Below are 18,279 nucleotides of genomic sequence, written 5' to 3'. Positions count from 1 at the left end.
TGCAGTTCAGTGTGATCGACTCTCTGGGGGTTTCTGCGGGGATCTAACCATCTGGGCACAACATAAGACATACAATGAGTAAAGCAATACGTACTGAAGAAAATGCCTTGTACTGGGCATGAGAACACTTGGATCCTGTCTTCCATTACATGTGATGTACACAGTAAGTACATCTATAGGAACAGCACATTTGTGTTGGCTTTGGTTTGGGAGAATTGAGGATAGGGAGGAGATAGAAAAAAAGTACTACATTTATTTTATTTGTTATTTATTTATTTGAGAAGCAAAAGGAGAAAGAGGAGAGAGCAAGAACAAGAGCAAGCCGGAGCCGCAGCTCACTAGGCTAATCCTCCACCTGCGGCGCCAGCACACCAGGTTCTAGTCCCGGTCAGGGTGCCGGAATCTGTCCTGGTGGCCCCTCTTCCAGGCCAGCTCTCTGCTGTGGCCAGGGAATGCAGTGGAGGATGGCCCAAGTGCTTGGGCCCTTCACCGCATGGGAGAGCAGGAAAAGCACCTGGCTCCTGCCATTGGATCAGCGCTGTGCGCTGGCTGCAGCGTGCCAGCCATGGCAGCCATTGGAGGGTGAACCAATGGCAAAGGAAGACCTTTCTCTGTCTCTCTCTCTCACTGTCCACTCTGCCTGTCAAAAAAAATGAGAGCAAGACCAAGTACTCCCATCTGCTGGTTCACTCATCACACAGTTAAAACTTAACTATGTCAAAGCTGGGAGCATCAGGACAGTCATTGCAGTACAGCAAGTTAAACTATCAATTTGGATGGTCACATCCCCTTTCAGAGTGCTGAATCTGTTCCTGGATATTCCTTTTGATCCTTCTTCCTGCTGATACATATGGGAGGCAACAGATGATGACCCACGTACTTGGGTTCCTGCCCCTCACAGGGGAGAATCAGATGAATGCCCTAAAGGCATTCCGATCTGGCTGAAAAGCCCATGAGAGTATTTCAGGCATGGAAAGCCAAGACACTCTGGAAAAAAAAAAAAAAAAAAACACCTAAATGAAAGATCTCTGTGAGTGAGATCCCAGTGGAAAGAACAGGTCTTCAAAGAAGGAGGTACCTTTCTCTGAAGGGAGGAGAGAACCTCCACTTTGACTATGACCTTGTCTAAACAAGATAAGAATCGGAGAACTCAAGGGGCTTCCATGGCCTTGGAAACTCATGACTGGTGTATAGGGAGATTACTGATGCCATAAACAGGAGTGTCAATTTGTAAAGTCAACAACAGGAGTCACTGTGCACTTACTCCTCATGTAGGATCTCTGTCCTTAATGTGCTGTACATTGAGAGTTAATGCTATAACGAGTACTCAAACAGTATATTTCATTTTGTGTTTCTATGGGGGTGCAAACTGTTGAAATCTTTACTTAATGTATACTAAACTGATCTTCTGTAAAAAAAAAATAAGAAGAAGTAGAAATTATCAATTCCCAACTTGACGCTCACTGGGATTAAAAATGACAATAGGTCTGATCTGATTTCATCATCATTTAAAAAATCATCTATTATTTTTCACTTTATGTTTCTGTGTGGGAGCAAACTGTTGAAATCTTTACTTAATGTATGCTAAGCTGATCTTCTGTATATAAAGAGCATCGAAAATGAATCCTCATGTGAATGGAAGGGGAGAGGGAGTGGGAAAGGGGAGGGTTGCGGGTGGGAGGGACGTTATGGGGGGGAAGCCATTGTAATCCATAAGCCGTACTTTGGAAATTTATATTCATTAAATAAAAGTTAAAAAAAAGAAATAATTCAATTTTTATAATATTTATAATTTAAGTGCTTCAAACTTAAATCCACATAAAATGCAAAACCCTTCTGTAGGCAACATAGCATCTTTATAAGTAGATATGGATAGAAATGCACGAGAAATTGATAACACTGTAGAAACGGGGTAATTAACATGATTGATTCAGGTTGGGATTTTTAGGAAAGGTGATGTTAATGTTACCTGTATATCCTTTACAAATATATTTATAAAATAAATTAATATAAACAAAACATAGTCGGACAGCATTGTAGCACAATAGTTTGGGTTGCCACCTGTGATGCCAGCATCCCATATGAGCACCAGTTTGAGTTCCAGCTGCTCCACTTCCAATGCAGCTTCTCATTAATGTGCCTTGGAAAACAGCAGAAGATGACCCAAGAACTTGGGATCCTACCACCCATGTTGGAGACCTGGATGGTGTTCCAGACTACTGACTTCAGCCTGGCCCAGCATCAACCATTGCAGCTATTTGAGGACTGAACCAGGAGATGGAGCATCTCTCTACCTATTTCCACCCCCTCCCACCAATTACTCTGCCTTTCAAATAAATAAATCTTAAAAAAATTACAAGCATGTTCAGATTCAACATGGACATGACTAATAGTATTGTTAGTGATGAACCAGAAAAGAATGACCTCATGTCTTAGTGCTGCTTGGATCCTAAATTAGTCCCACTCTCTGTTTATTATTCCCTTTATCTTTACCACAGGGACAGTTAATTCTTCTGCATTTAGTACAACTTAAATATTAGAGGGACCAGAGCTGTGGTGTAGCTGGTTAATTTGCTGCCTGTGATGCCAGCATCCCATATGGGTGCTGATTTGAGTCTTGGCTGCTCCTATTCTGCTCCAAATCTGTGCTTATGTGACTGGGACAGTAGTGGAAAATGGCCCATGTACTTGGACCTCTGCAACCATGTGGGAGCTCCTAGCCCTGGCCATTGTGGCCATTTGGTGAGTGAACCAGCAGAGGGATGATATTAATTCTTACTCTCTCTCTCTCTCTCTCTCTCTCTTTCCACCTTTCTCTGTGACTTTGCCTTTCAAATAAATATTTTTTAAAAAAATCAAACATTAGAGGGGCTGGTGCTGTGGGCTAAAGCCCTGGCCTGAAGTGCTGGCATCCCATATGAGCACAAGTTCTAGTCTCAGCTGCTCCTCTTCCAATCCAGCTCTCTGCTATGGCCTGGGATAGCAGTAGAAGATGGCCCAAGCCCTTGGGCCCTTATACCTGCATGGGAGACCCAGAAGAAGCTCCTGGCTCCTGGCTTCAGATCAGCACAGCTCCAGCCATTGTGGCCATCTGGGGAGTGAGCCAGCAGATGGAAGACCTCTCTCTCTCTCTAGACCTACCTCTCTTTATAACTCTGTATTTCAAGTAAAGAGTAACTTATGATCACTAAGTATTACATGGAGCTAAGAGAGAAGTGGTTACTTAAAGTCGGCTAACCGTAAGTGAGTATTGTGTTCCCACTTTTACAGTAATCCTCATGGAATCCACATCTCTAACCCTACTATGAACAACCCCTGCTAGTGGAAGTATGTGACCACCAGTATAGGAGCAATGACTCCTAAGAAAAAACAAAAGGATCAACTATTCCATGGTGCCAAGCTAGTTCCTTAATCACTGCACATTTATTTTCTATTTCAAGGAATGTGACTTTGAGACCTTTGTGTTCAGGGTACAATTGTGTTCTGAGATGGAGGTACCTAGGCTTGGACGTTTGAGACTGGGATTCTTTGATTAGCAGAATAAACTCACTGAAGGACAATGTCAGGATCAGAGAAGACACAGGAATTAGCACAGGGAAAATTGTATCTTAGACATAGAGAAAACTAGACATTGGTTGGGGCCCAATGCCCGTATCCCTATCACATCCCCACTCAAGCCCATACCAACACTGACCAATGCTTATCATTTGTAGAGGAGTAGTGATTGCAGTCATATCTCCATGAAACACTTGTGTTGACCTTGCTGGATTTGTGGCAAAAATCAACAAATGGAGGGAAAACTGAAGTCTAGCTTTCAGGACAATAAGTGAGGATTTGTTAGAAATTTAAATGGACAGTCAATGGGTACACAAATGGATTTCAGGAATTCCTAGGTAAATAAATACCAGACATTGGAAGTTTTGCATTTGTACAATGAATTTAGGATGAACCCACATTAAAACTTGGTATGCCATTCCAATATATGCAGTAGAATATTTTCCCAATGGGGGAACAAGATCCATGCATGGTTCAGGCATTCTTTTAGTAGATGAGAGCAAGCATCTTATTAAAGGGTTAGACATGAGTTGCTATAGCAATATTAGTTTTTTGTTTGAGGATATTAAAGTAAAATAGAGTCATTGTGATTTTCCTCATGCTTTAAGCAAGCATCTGTAATAATTAGATGTGTGTTCTATATGTACAATATAATTATCAGAACTAAAAATGAAAATAAAACAGAATGACAGTTATTAACAAATACTCTACATGTATTTGAATTTCTCAATTGTTTGTTTTGCTTGCTTGCTTGTTTCTTTTCCCTCTTCACCCACCCCCATTTCTTTTTTCTTTATTTTTACAGATGTATTTTGTTATTTGAAAGAGTTACAGAAAGAGAGTTTTTAAAGATTTACTTATTTGTTTGAAAGGCAGAGTTACAGAGAGGCAGAGGGAGAGAGAGTGAGAGGTCTTCCATCCACTGGTTCACTCTCCAGATGGCCACAATGGCTGGAACTGCATCAATCCATGCTAGGAGCCAGGAGCTTCTTCCAGGTCTCCCACATGGTTGCAGGGGTCCAAGGACTTGGGCCATCTTCTACTACTTTCCCAGGCTATAGCAGAGAGTTGGATCAAAAGTGGAGCAGCCGGGACTTAAACTGGGACTTAAACTGGGATAATGGCACTGCAAGCTGTGGCTTTATCTGCTACGCCACAGTGCCAGCCCCAGGAGATCTTTATCTGCTGGCTCAACCCCCAGATGGCAGCAATGGCCAGGGCTGGGCCAGGCTGAAGCCAGGTGCTTCATATGGGTCTCCAACATGGGTACAGAGGTTCAAACACTTGGGTCATCTTCTGTATTTTCCAGACCATTAGCAGGGAGCTGGATCGAAAATGGGGCATCCAGGACTTGGAATGCCAGCATCAAAGGCAGCAGCTTTACCTGCTATACCTCAACACTGACACCCCACCATTCTTTCAAATGTGAGTTTCACAAGCCAAGAATTAATCATCAGAATTCCCTATGGCTGGCACATGGATGAGGACCAACTCTGATGCATCATAGCTGGTCTCCAGGCAGCAGGGCTGAATACATGAGCTATGCAAATCCTTCTACTTGTTTCCTAATGGAGAGGTACAGAAGCTTGTGTAGTTTCACCCTCCATGACATTTGTAGCACAGAACCATGGGAAGGGCCTTCTCTGATTGGATCTGAGCATGGACTGTTCTGCTTTCATCTCAGAAATTCTGGGCTCTTGTAGCTCTCTGATCCTGCAGCACAGGCTCTGAGTGGATTATGTATCTTTGAAATTTGGTGTCAGGAAGAAAGATGGACCCAGCTGGTCATAGGGAGCCCTACTGAGTGGAATATGTGTTCTCCACTTTAAGGGGTAGAAACAACAGTGTCTCAGGTGGGCAGTATTTGACATGGAGTTGTGATTCCCAGCCTGGGCCTATGGGGGAAGTCAGTCTGTCATTGGATCCTCAGACCAGGAACAGGGCAGGGATACCATGTGCTGTACTTTCAGTGATTGCATTTTTTACAATTTTATTCTTATTTTTTCAGTGATTACATTTTAATAGGTGAGTATTCTGCCATAAGCTGATGTGTTCTTTTAGAGATACAGAGCCCGGTTTCAGAAACTCCATAAATGGAGTGGTCAATCCAAGATGTCTTTTTTTGGGACATATTATAGCCATACCATATTTCAAGTTCCATGTGTTTTTTGGTCTTTTCCAACCTATTGTTTAGCTTCAGTAGATTTTCATTTTAGTAACTATATTTTACACCTCTAGAATTTAATTATTTTTCTTTTTTGTTTACTTTTCTCCTAGTAAGCCCTATAATTTTTTCAAGTACTTTTATATAATCTTTTAAATACTAGAAGATATTTAGAGGCTTTTAACCATCTTGCCTGCTAATTGCAGCATTTGAATTAACTTGAGTTTTTCCTTTTAATAACTTTTCCCCTTGATCATGACTGATATTTTCTTTTTTCACATATATAGTGTTTCTGAATTTTGTCCTGGGTGTTGTAAATCATATGTTCAGGAACAGTGGATACTGTTGAACTCCTTAGAAAAATGATTTATATTTTACAAGGCAATTAATTAGCTGGATTCAGATTCCAAACTCTATTCCTTTCAGTGATCAATAAATGAACTTAGCTTCTGGTGGTTGTTTTTTATTCTTGCATCTGAAGTCTTCCATTATACATGTGTAGTGTAGTAGTCAACAATTTTGGTGAGTTTTTTTTTATGTCAATTTAAGCACTTAAGTTATTTTGTTCTCTTTCTTGCAGGGCTTATCTTCCTCCATGCTTTTACCTTCTCTAAGTTTTTAAAACATATTTATTTATTTGAAAGAGTGACAGAGAGCAAGATCTTCCATTCAGTGGTTTCCTTTCCAAATAGGTAAGCCACACTGAAGACAGAAGCCAGGAACTTCATCAGATTCTCCCATGCAGGAGGCAGTGGCCTGAATACAGTAGGCCATCTGCTGCTGCCTTCCCAGGCAGATCTGAAGGGAGCTGCTTTGGAAGACAAGCAGTCAGAACCCAAACTGGCACTCTGCTAGGAGATGCCAGCACGGCTAGCAGCAGGTCAACCTGTTGCACCACAATGCCTGCCTTTCTTCCTCCGTTGTTCACTTGTCTTCTTTGCCATAGACTTTCTGGTACAATATACCAAGTCATTAAAACTGCAGCTTTTCCTTCCTCGTTTTCTATACAAGCAGAATTTCCTGTGATAAAATATCCCAAATATTTGACTTTTTTTCTTTACAGCTTTCCTGCCTTTTGTTTTGGTTCCTAGTCAAATCTCCATATAGCTGTGCCTTAAATTTTGGTTGAATTGCATGTTTTTTCTTTCTTTTCAAGGGTTCATCTTGTAAAATATGTTGTCATCAGCATGATAATTTTCTGGTGCTGATAGTATAAAATCTGTCTTCTACAATCTAATCTCATAAGTCATTATTTCCACCCTGGATTATTGCTTTAGATATTGTCCTGTTTTATTTTTTCTGTTCAAATTGTCTTCCTTGCATAATGACTTATACAAATAAATATACATGTCAGATTTCACTGAATTCATTTTTATACATGGACTATGTGCTCCTCTTTTGGTTTACTGATTGTAACATCTTAAATAGTAGTTTTGTTTTTTAGTAGTCATTGCTTTTAATATTTATATGTGTATTTGAAAGGCAGAGTTAGTAAAAGGGACACACACATACACACACAGATATCTGCTGTCTGCATGCTCACTCTCCAAATAGCCTAATGGCCAGTATTGGGCCAGGCTAAAACCAGGAGCCAGGGACTCCATCTGGATCCCCTACATTGGTGACAGGGTCCCAAATACTTGGATCACCTCCACTGCCTTCCCTGGTACATTAGCACGGAGCTGGATTGAAAGTGGAACAGCCAAGACTTGAACTGGTACCCATATGTTATGTCAGCATCATACATAGTGGCTTAACCCACTGTGTCCCAATGCCAGCCCTGAGTCATCATCTTTTACTTGCAAATCATATTATACATCTTTGGGTATGGTATAATAACTGAATTACTATACATCCAGTTATCTTTTCCTGGTTTCTATATAATGCTTGTCCTACATTTTACCCCTACATGTTATTAAGTCCTTCAATACATTTTTTCTGTCTTGCTTCAAAAGGTCAGTGATTTCTTTTTTAATGGTTCATTTTATATATTTTAAAGGCAGGGTTACAGGGAGTGTCGCTCCCCCTCTTCGTGGAGGAACGACACAGGACCCTGCGCTGTTCTTTTGTCTGCTCGGCCCTCCCCGGGTTTGCTGCTGGTTCTTCCCGGGTTGGCTACTATCCCTTCCACCTCCGTGGAAGGGCAGTTCCCCCTGGCCGCATTCCCCACTTCCGCAGGGGAGCGGCACATCGCCGGCCGGCTCTTCTCGGGGGCTGCACAGGTGTTCCCTTAGATGTTCCCCATAGATGTTCCTGGTGCATGCCGTCTCTCTCCTCCTTTATAGTCCTCCTCCGCCAATCCTAACTCGGCTGCCCACACGCCGAGTACGCTGCTCTCCAATCAGGAGCAAGTCCTACAGTTTATTGGTTGAACTGGAGGCAGCTGGGTAGAAGCTGTTTTCTCCTCTCCCAGCGCCATATTGTAGGAGAGCAGATGCATAGAATAAGTCTTAATTCCAGTAACTCAGTCTAGTCCGGTTTGCTCCCCACAGTGGGAGAGCAGATGCATAGAATAAGTCTTAATTCCAGTAACTCAGTCTAGTCCGGATTGCTCCCCACAGATCCCCCTTTCTTTTTATTTTTGGCGTTGATGCGCGCCTGTCTTCGGTGTCCCGCGGCACACACGCTGCTCTACTTGCTAGAGTTGCCACAGGCTCTTACAAGTCCTATCAATCAGGAAAACCGAATCCGGGTCCTCTCTTCGCCATTGTGAGGAGGTTTTTAGGCACTGATGCGTGCCTGTGTTCGGTGCCCTGCAGCGCATGCTCTGGTCGAGCCTGCAGGGGCTTACAAGCCCTATCAGGCAAACCGAATCCAAGCCTTCTCATTGCCTTTTTGTGGGGAGGCCTTACTGATGTTAATTCGTGCCTGTCTTCGGTGACCTGCGGCGCATAAGCTGCTAGCCGCCCAGGTGCTCATCGCCTCACTAATCGGGCAGACCGAATCCAAGCCTTCTAATTGTTGTATTGTAGGGAGGCCTTTCTATTTCTCTATTTCTCTATTTCCGGGCATTCCTATTTCTCCCATTTTACTTCTATCTTCCAGCATTCCTATTTCTCTCATTTTACTTCTAAACTTCCCGCGGCTTCTCTTATCCCCGCGGTTTCCCGGCGGCGCTCGCCCCGAGGCTGCTTCTCGGCACCTCGCCCCGCGGCAGCTTCACGGCTCTGCGCGGCTTCCCGGCGCCTCGCCCCGCCAGCGCCCGCCCCGCGGCGGCTTCTCGGCTCTGCGCGGCTTCCCGGCGCCTCGCCCCGCCGGCGCCCGCCCCGCGGCGGCTTCACGGCTCTGCGCGGCTTCCCGGCGCCTCGCCCCGCCGGCGGGTTCCCGGCTCTGCGCGCACGCTCCGCGGTCTCCACGCACTTCGCGCCCGCACCACGGCCTCGCGCCAGCCCCGGCGTTCCCCATCTATTCACGCCCCGTGCTCTCTCTGCACGCGGCGGCTTCCGCGAATGTTTCCGCCACCACCGGCATTCAGTCCAAGTTCCCCGGACTAACCTGGCGAATTCCAACCTGGCGGCCCACGTCTCTGCCTCTGGTTCCAGATCTTCGCCTCTTGCTCCCCGGGGTGACTTGAAGAATTCCAAGGTGGCTTATGTCTCCGCCTCGGCCTGCACTCGCGGCTTCATCCTCCCTAACATTTTTCTCTACCCGGTACGTTTCCCTAAGTTTTCTTCCAACAATATTCCTCTCATTTCTCCTGGCTTCTCCCCACAGTCCGTATCCGAGTCCAAGCCTCCTCCAGGTTTCACTTTCGCTTTCAGTCTCCTAGCTTCCCCGCCATAGTCCGCATCCGAGTCTATGAAAGCTTTCACTTTCGCTGTCAATCCTAACTTCTTTCCCACAGTCCATATCCGAGTCTATGCCTAGGCTTTCAATAGCTTCTTCCAGCACCTAGGCTCTTTGCTAGTCTCTCTCTCCGGTATTTTCCCATTTCTTCCCGTTTCTTCCCTCCTAAGTTTGCTATCCGTCCTAGGTTTCCTATCCGAGTCAGGTTTCCTATCCGAGCTAGGTTTCCTATCCGAGTCACGGCACCATTATGTCGCTCCCCCTCTTCGTGGAGGAACGACACAGGACCCTGCGCTGTTCTTTTGTCTGCTCGGCCCTCCCCGGGTTTGCTGCTGGTTCTTCCCGGGTTGGCTACTATCCCTTCCACCTCCGTGGAAGGGCAGTTCCCCCTGGCCGCATTCCCCACTTCCGCAGGGGAGCGGCACATCGCCGGCCGGCTCTTCTCGGGGGCTGCACAGGTGTTCCCTTAGATGTTCCCCATAGATGTTCCTGGTGCATGCCGTCTCTCTCCTCCTTTATAGTCCTCCTCCGCCAATCCTAACTCGGCTGCCCACACGCCGAGTACGCTGCTCTCCAATCAGGAGCAAGTCCTACAGTTTATTGGTTGAACTGGAGGCAGCTGGGTAGAAGCTGTTTTCTCCTCTCCCAGCGCCATATTGTAGGAGAGCAGATGCATAGAATAAGTCTTAATTCCAGTAACTCAGTCTAGTCCGGTTTGCTCCCCACAGTGGGAGAGCAGATGCATAGAATAAGTCTTAATTCCAGTAACTCAGTCTAGTCCGGATTGCTCCCCACAAGGGAGAGAGAGAGGAAGATAGAGATCTTTGATCTGCTGGTTCACTCCCCCTGCAATGGGCAGGGCTGAGACAGACCAAAGCCAGGAGCCAGGAGCTCCTTCCAGTTCTCTCACGTGGGTGCAGGGGCCCAAGCACTTGGACCATCTTCCACTGCTTTCTCAGGCTATTAGATTGAAGCAAAAGTGCAGCAGCCAGGACTTGAATCTGCACTGACATGGGATGCTGGCATTGAAGTTAGTGGCTTTACCTGCTACACCACAAGGTGAGTCCTGTCAATGAATTTTTAAAGAGTTTGAAAATAAAAGGGAAATATATATATTTCTATGATTTGTATTTTATTTTTAATTAATTAATTTTAAGGGATACAAATTTCATAAGTACATCAGAAATGTAGTTATTCTTTCCACCACACCTGCCCTCCCAACCACATTACCATCCCTCCCCCTCCTCCCTCTCCCATTCCCAGTTGCATTCTCCATTAAGAGTCATTTCCAGTTTACTTTGTACATAGCAGACCAACTCTGTACTAAGTAAAGATTTCAACAAGCACACACACACACACACACACACAAAGCTGTTTGTAAACTGGTTTCACAGTTAACTCTCATAATACAACTCATTGAGGAGCGAGGTCTTGCCTCCTAGAAAAGGATTGAATGTGGGGAGGAGAGAGCTGACTCCTTAGAGAGAGAGGGATACCTAAGAAAGAGACATACACAGAGAGGCTACCTGAGAGACCTCTCCCTGACCACAGTGTAGGGTGAGAATCTGGGGGCACAGACAGAAAATATCTGCTATGCCAAACTTCTCATCAGTGCCCAGCCCTATCAAGAGCCATGTGTATTCACTGTGAAAAAAAATATTCCAGATGAGGTTAGTGGGACAAATGAAGAAGGAAAAGGAGGGAGATGTTTGGCCAAGGTTCAATGTTTGACCCCAGGTTTGACTTACAGGGTGGCAACTAGGAACCTGGAGGGGCCTTAAAGCTCTCTTAACTCCAACTTAATTTGGATTTCATTCATTCCCTAACCAGGACCACACCTATTTTCCTTTGGTGGCTCTGTTCTCTGATAGCCACAGCCCTTCCCACCCACTGCTGCACTAATGGCTGAGCCTGAGGATCCAAGAACCTCCATGGCCACTCAGACTGCTCTGCTGGCCCACTTACCACCCTCACAAGTGAAACTTGGGCTTTTGGCCTTAGCAACTCTGTCTTAGGCCTACCTCAACCTCACTCTGCAACTCCTCCTACCCTGTGCCTAGCACCTTCCCTGATCTATGTTACAAAGTCCAACTGTGAACACAGCACAGCCCCTGCCTGTTGCCAGGGAAGGCAGACATGGACTTCCAGGCTAGTAACTCTCCACCTCTTTGTCTTTGCTCCTCCTTAGCCCCTCTCTCATCTTCTCCCTGTGCCTCAATGCAGTAGCCCCTGCATGGCCAGATTAATCCTGTGTCTTTCCTCCTAGCCCTCCCACAGATCCTCTTCCTGTCCAACCCCAGGAGGGCATAACCAGCTCCCAGCCATCTTTATGGGCTCCAGTCAGGAATCCCTCTGCCTTGGAGCCAAAGGGGAGTAGAAGCTGGAATGGGGCACCCACAGGTCCACTGGTAGCAGCCACTGCATGGACTTGGCCACATTATGGGCCTGAGTATTTTGGCCCTGCCCAAAAGCTGAAAGATGTAGAGTACTGGGATTTCTGGCTTTCATCCCCTACCAGATGGCTGAGAGAACATGTGCTTATTGAGACTTTAGCCATAGAAGCTCTTAAGAAACACAAAAGCCACTGGCTCTAATCCTCATCAACATGCTGGGCAACACAAACCTGATGTGGCACTCGAATTTCATGCTCATAGCTTGACACTGGGCCAGGCCTGTGCTGCTGTGCTCAGACCCTATGGAGCTGGTTGCCTTTCTACCTGCCCTGTCAGCACCTTGTACCTTTTGGCTTCACACCTACTCCTACATTTTTTAAATTTTTTTTTATTTTTTTATTTTTTTGACAGGCAGAGTGGACAGTGAGAGAGAGAGACAGAGAGAAAGGTCTTCCTTTGCCGTTGGTTCACCCTCCAATGGCCGCCGCAGCAGGTGTGCTGCGGCCGGCGCACCACGCTGATCTGATGGCAGGAGCCAGGTACTTATCCTGGTCTCCCATGGGGTGCAGGGCCCAAGGACTTGGGCCATCCTCCACTGCATTCCCTGGCTACAGCAGAGAGCTGGCCTGGAAGAGGGGCAACCGGGACAGAATCCGGCACCTCGACTGGGACTAGAACCCTGTGTGCTGGCACCGCTAGGTGGAGGATTAGCGTAGTGAGCTGTGGCACCGGCCACCTACTCCTACCTTTAATGTAGCAACTCTCTTGCATGCATTGGCCACTCCCTGGAGTACCTGTTGTAGGAGTGCACTAATCTGGCTGTTCTGTGAAACTCATTGTGGTGAGCTGGCCTCCTTTCCCATGAAGCCTAGGGAGCCACCAAGCCTGGCCTTGCCAGCTCTTGTTCCCCCTTAGTCAGAGAACTTCGCTCTCCTCTTTCTGAATCCCTCTGTACCCTGAAAGTGTCATTCTGTTTAGCCCAGGAAGTGGTTGCCCTTAGCATCTCTTCCCTGACTCCTTTTAGGTAATCAAGCATCTCAGCATGGGCAGTGAAGAAGGCTGGCCCTAGGTCTAGGGGTCGGTCTATGGTTACTCTGCTCCTGGAACTTGGAATTTACTATAGGAGTTGCTTTGATGCAGAAGAGCCATGTCTCTCTCTCTCTCTCTCTCTCTCTCTCTTTTTACAATTTTATTTATTTTATTTGAGAGTTAGAGTTACAGACAGTGAGAGAGAGAGAGAAACAGAGATAAGGGTCTTCTATCAGTTGGTCCACTTCCCAGATGGCTGCAAAGGCCAGAGCTGCACCGATCCAAAGCCAGAAGCCAGGAGCCAGGGATTTCTTCCTGGTCTCCCACGTGGGTACAGGGGTCCAACGACTTGGGCCATCTTCCACTGCTTTACCAGGTCATAGCAGAGAGCTGGTCTGGAAGTGGAGCAGTCGGGACAAGAACCAGCACCCACATGGAAAGCTGGTGCCGCAGGCAGAGGACCAACCCCACTGTGCTACAGCACCAGCCCAAGCCATGCCTCTTGAAAGTGCTCATAGCCTCACCTGCTGGTCAGTCATATCCCATTTACTTTTACTTCAATCTCATAAGAAACACCTGCCTGTGAGATTGTGCCCTGGGCTTTCATGAGAGTGAAAGAGTTGGAGTGACAGACACCCAAGAGTGTCCAACTTCATGTGCTTTTGTGGAGGTTGGAGTTGGGGCATTGAGATATGGGTGTGAGCATTGAGGAAAGAGACTAAGAATGGAGGTGTTCCTGCTAGCATGCTTACCTTGACAAGAGGGAAGTCATCCTGTCTGCATGCAAACTCCCTGATTTTAACCCAATGGGGCATTTAACCCTGGGGAAGAGCTGCTTACCAATCCCAAGGATGGCATTGACAATGAGCTGGAGCTTGGACATGCAGGAGATTACATCCAGGGACTGACTGTTCACACAGGAGAAGGTCCAGTGAAGGACTTTAAGGCCCTGAGTGCAACAGTCATCAAAGACATTTACCTCTGTAGCAGCAGACCTCCATCTGTTTGTGGTGCAAGACGAGGAGGCTGGGCCTTGACTGTTAAGTCCCCTAGAGACAGACCCTACTAGTAAGCGTGCAGGCATTGGACTTTGCTTGTTTCTTTAATCTGCTGGCTATGCTGTTTATTTTATTTATTTATTTATTATTTTTTGACAGGCAGAGTTAGAGAGAGACAGAGATAAAGGTCTTCCTTTTCCATTGGTTCACCCCCAAATGGCCACTGTGGCCGGTGCACTGCAGCTGGCGCACTGCGCCGTTCTGAAACCAGGAGCCAGGTGCTTCCTCCTGGTCTCCCATGCAGGTACAGGGTCCAAGCACTTGGGCCATCCTCCACTGCCTTCCCAGGCCACAGCAGAGAGCTGGACTGGAAGAGGAGCAACCAGGACAGAATCTGGTGCCCCGATTGGGACTAGAACCCAGGGTGTCTGCGCCACAGGCAGGGGATTAGCCTAGTGAGCCATGGCCAGCTGGCTATGCTGTTTTGCACTATATTAGGCATGCTAAGAAAAAAAGCTTTTGGAATTTGCAGTCTCTCTAAGAGTTTTCTGTGTCCTGTGTTTTCCAGAGAAGAGTCTTGCAGGTCCCACGGGCCCAGAGCCCCCACAGGACTGAATGTGCAACAAACAAATGTCTGCCTGTGTGGATGACATGAATGTGCGGCACATGTGTGAGTGTGGGGAAGTACAGATGTGATTTAAAGGCCTATAGGAAGAACACTAAAGGAGGAGCCAGAGAAAGGCCCCTAAAGTTACCTCATTTTCTGTGAAAGGCAGAGCTGACTCATCCCAGTTCTGGAAGGAGTTGCAGTGCAAGATCTCAGCTGGACTGGGCAAGAGACCTAACATTGACCCTGAGGTCCCAAAGACTCCTCTCTGCAGAGAAGACTCCATTTGTGGTGGGGATCTGAGTACAGATCCATAGCCAGGACGATCATTACTCATCAACTGATTGGGCTTAGGTTAGCCGCTGGCTAACATGTTTTTGTGTACTGACAGCAGCAGCAAGTACACTAACCTGTAGACACCCTCCTTCAGCCCACAGCACCATAGACCCTAAACTTGCTAGTCCTCCAGATAGAACCAGAAATCCCACCCCAGGGACCTCTCATTTTGTTCCAGAAGCCTCAATAACTGTCTCTCCGCAGCTGAACTTCCTGATACCATCTTGTAGCAACTTGTAGTTTCATATCTTTGGACCCAAGCTTTGATTCAAAAGTCCCCTGATTCTCTAGGGGCCCCTATTCCAAGACCAAACCCCAGCCATAGCTATATCTATAGCGTAATGGAATGCTGCTTGTCCTAGCTGACTGCATTGGCTATGCTGTTAGGAAAGGATGCTATGGAATTACATATATATCTGGTAAGGGGCTAAAAGCATCCTTGTCCTCGGGGCTTCAGGAGCTCCTAAAGTTGTCTCCCCCACCCCACTTCAGGACTTGTGAGTTTGTCCCCAGCAGTACTAGGACTGTGCTAAATTTGCCCTGGGTCAGGAGCAACCTTACAACATTCCCTCCTCCAGGGAGAGAACATCAGTCCACCTTTGTCTCCAAGTCCATGGGCAAGTGGTCCTCACTGTGGATACTGTAATCTTCAGAAGAACATGTCAGTTCACATCTCAATTTAAAAAGGGAAGTATAGCATATGGAGATGGCAGTTAATGTGCTGCTTGTGATGTAAGAATCCATATGGTTATGACTGTTGGCTACTCTGCTTTAGATCCAGCTTCCTGATTGTGTGCTCCCTGGGAGGCTGCAGATAATGGCTGGAGTATTTGAGTAGCTGTCACCCATTTGTAAGATCTGGAGAGGTTCCAGGCTCCTGGCTTCATCCTGGCACAGCCCTTGCTGTTGTGGTCATTTGTGGGAGTAAACCAGTGGTATTTGAGGTCATTCTCTATTTTTTTCTGATATCCAAATAAATAAAAGAAATGAGTCTATAAAATGTATTGAAAAATTAATCATTAGAATTTAATAAAGAACAGGACCATGCTGCAGTGACTCTGAGGGAACATACAAATGTTTCACTATGAGTTAAGTTGGACTAAAATATGCTGTAGCAGCAAACATTTCCCACATCTTAGTGAATTCCAAAGGAACTTTCTGTTTGCGTACAATGCACATCTGGCACAAACAAGAAAGTAGCTACTCCATCTAGTCCCTCAGGCAAAAGTGGGCTCCATCACCTAGAAACCATTTGCCTCAATAGTAACTACAGTTTAGATTTTCATTGTCTTAACCTGGAAGGCATGAACGTATTTTTGATTTCTTAAATGTCACAGATTTCATGGACTATTTTAGAGTTTCAGATATAAGAAAAATAAAGCAAAATTTAAAAGTAGTCAACAAAGGGAGACTTAAAATTTTTTGAAAAGTACATGACTACAGGTAAATCTTAATATATACTAAATATAAATTAGGAAGTACATATTTAAAATCCTTGATGAAATAACAGCATGTAGAAATCAAAATGACACCTTTATAATTCAATAAGGTTTATCCAAAATTGTCAAGGAATATTGGGACATATGATAATACAATATTTGACTTTGAAAAGTCAGATAAAATAGATAAAATAGTTTACTAACCTGATTCTTGAATGGCCAAAATACATCTTACATTAGACAAAAACACAAGTAAATATCTTAGTGTGATAAAATATATTTACTAGAAACTACTTTTTTTTTTTTTTGACAGGCAGAGTTAGACAATGAGAGAGAGAGAGACAGAGAGAAAGGTCTTCCTTCCATTGGTTCATACTCCAAATGGCTGCTACAGCCAGAGCTATGCCAATCCGAAGCCAGGAGCCAGGTGCAGGGCCCAAGCACTTGGGCTACCCTCCACTGCCTTCCCAGGCCACAGCAGAGAGCTGGACTGGAAGAGGAGCAACTGACACAGAATCTGGCACCCCAACCTGGATTAGAACCCAGGGTGCTGGCACCACAGGTGGAGGATTAGCCTAGTGAGCCACGGCACCTGCCTCGGAACTACTTTTCAATATTGTTATTAAGAAATCAATGCATTCTATTTACATTATTATTGTATTTATTCACCTTGCACTAATTTATGAATGCTATGATTCTATTGGTGTTCTATTGTAGGTTAAAGTTTGTTTTCATCTCTAATAGCTACTGTTGTCATAGGTTTTTGCTTTATATTGGAGGGAGAAATATTAAAGTGCTTGAAGATGGAACCCAGTGATAGGAGAGAGTATACATTGGAAAAAGCAATCTCTAGAAGTGATAAGACAAGATATTAGATAATAAGAAATTGATAAAGTGTGCTTACAGCTGATATTTGGGAATAGATCAGGTCAAATTCAGATAACATTTTCAGAAAATAAATGAAAGAAACAATGACCTGTCAATTTGTAGTTTAGTGTTCATAAAAAAAAAATCTGTGCCCAATGAAATTCTATTTGAAACAGAAGCATGGTCTCGATTTTGGAAACAAATAAGCAGGCAGAAAATGCCAAAATGCAGTTTTCCAATATGAAAGAACAACTACAATGGAATAACTAAAAAAATTCATTCTAAAAAAACATCTCCAGCCTTCCTCTTCAGAAGTAGGGTAACTGGACACTCAATCAGTAGTTGCAACTGGTTCCTTTACTTTTATAAAAGAACAGACATTTAGTCATTCACCCACATAAGTATATAAACTTTCTTTTATTAACATAGGACTGGACTAGAGACCATGGTAGTAAAATGTCTCATGTTCAACTTTTGTTAAAGTTCAGGCAGCAAGATATATCTATATATAACAGCTTACAAATTCTAACTGAGTTACTCCATATCTGCTATTGTTTCCTTGAATTAGGCCAACGATTAGAAACCTGGCTACCTTGGCTGCTTCATTTCTCTCTCTACACAACTGTCATAACACACCTATACTTTTGCACAGTCATATTTTATAACATTGAAGGCTGTTGTAAAAGTGAAACAAAGAACTATCTTTAGAACTTTTTATTTCTTTTAATGAAAGTATATAGCCATCCACATTTTTCACATCCTTAATTTTGTTTCAACTTTGAGCTCCATATCTGAACTTTTTTAAACAAAGGCCCAGCAAATGATTTTTCTTCACTTCTGAGAAATTAGTGTATTTGGATCTATTAGTTAATGTGAATCCCACCTCTGAAAGTGAATCTATTTTGTTTCAGTAGAATCAGCAATTCATCTTTAACTCAGTAGGACTTTGGCTGATAAATCTAAATCTTCTATTGCTCCTTCCTTTTGACTGTTTCTTCTCTTTGTATTTGTTGTTTATTTTCTCCTACATTAGTTCATTCAAGACTCCTCATATCTTCTGTGAGGTCAGCTGGACTATAATTTAAAGAGATAAGGCAGAAAACTC

Source organism: Oryctolagus cuniculus, chromosome 2, assembly GCF_051225735.1.
Source record: "Oryctolagus cuniculus isolate XC-2025 breed Fujian yellow rabbit chromosome 2, ASM5122573v1, whole genome shotgun sequence".
Taxonomy (NCBI): Eukaryota; Metazoa; Chordata; class Mammalia; order Lagomorpha; family Leporidae; genus Oryctolagus; species Oryctolagus cuniculus.
The sequence above is the reverse complement of the archived record's forward strand: the minus strand, read 5'-3'. Positions refer to the sequence as shown.